Source organism: Penaeus monodon, chromosome 22, assembly GCF_015228065.2.
Source record: "Penaeus monodon isolate SGIC_2016 chromosome 22, NSTDA_Pmon_1, whole genome shotgun sequence".
In the NCBI taxonomy this organism is placed as follows: domain Eukaryota; kingdom Metazoa; phylum Arthropoda; class Malacostraca; order Decapoda; family Penaeidae; genus Penaeus; species Penaeus monodon.
In genome coordinates, this window is record NC_051407.1 from 27,946,742 (window position 1) to 27,947,225 (window position 484).

A 484-nucleotide genomic window follows, 5' to 3' on the forward strand; every position below is an offset into this window, starting at 1 on the left:
TACAGAAACCAGCTTGAAATAGAAGTTCAGGAAGGGTGGCACGCACAGCATGTTATAATTGACAGGAAATGATGGGTCAAGTGTTGACATTTAGGATTAAAAATGTTATCGCTGTAGGTGTTGGCCTGATCGCGTGTTTCCGTCTGCTTCCTATCTGCTCGGGGATTATGCTAATGAGAATGAGTATAATGTAATAAGGTTGCGGTAGGAAGGAGGCTGGTGTTATGTTTTGAATTTCTTGGAAGTGTCTTGCCCTTTCTTCGTAGACAGCCCCTTCTGCGTACTTTCGAATGACTTCTTTCCGTTGATAGATAAACCGAAGGAAAATTGAATGTACTCTGCTGTTTTACGAGGTCGTTGTGGCTGGAAGTTATTCATTACTAACCGCAGATTTAAAAGTGGATTTGTTACGGAGGGAAACGGACGTCGCACACTAGATTTTCTCCCTTTTTTCATTAGCTAAGGAGAGGAATTTATCAAAACA

At 41.5% G+C, this 484-nt stretch overlaps 1 protein-coding gene across 1 annotated transcript in view; it reads left to right on the forward strand.

Moving 5' to 3' along the window:
• Nucleotides 1-484, forward strand: part of LOC119587069 (S phase cyclin A-associated protein in the endoplasmic reticulum-like) — a gene marked incomplete at its 5' end in the record, with an annotated part of 62,059 nt that overhangs the window by 1,178 nt on the left and 60,397 nt on the right.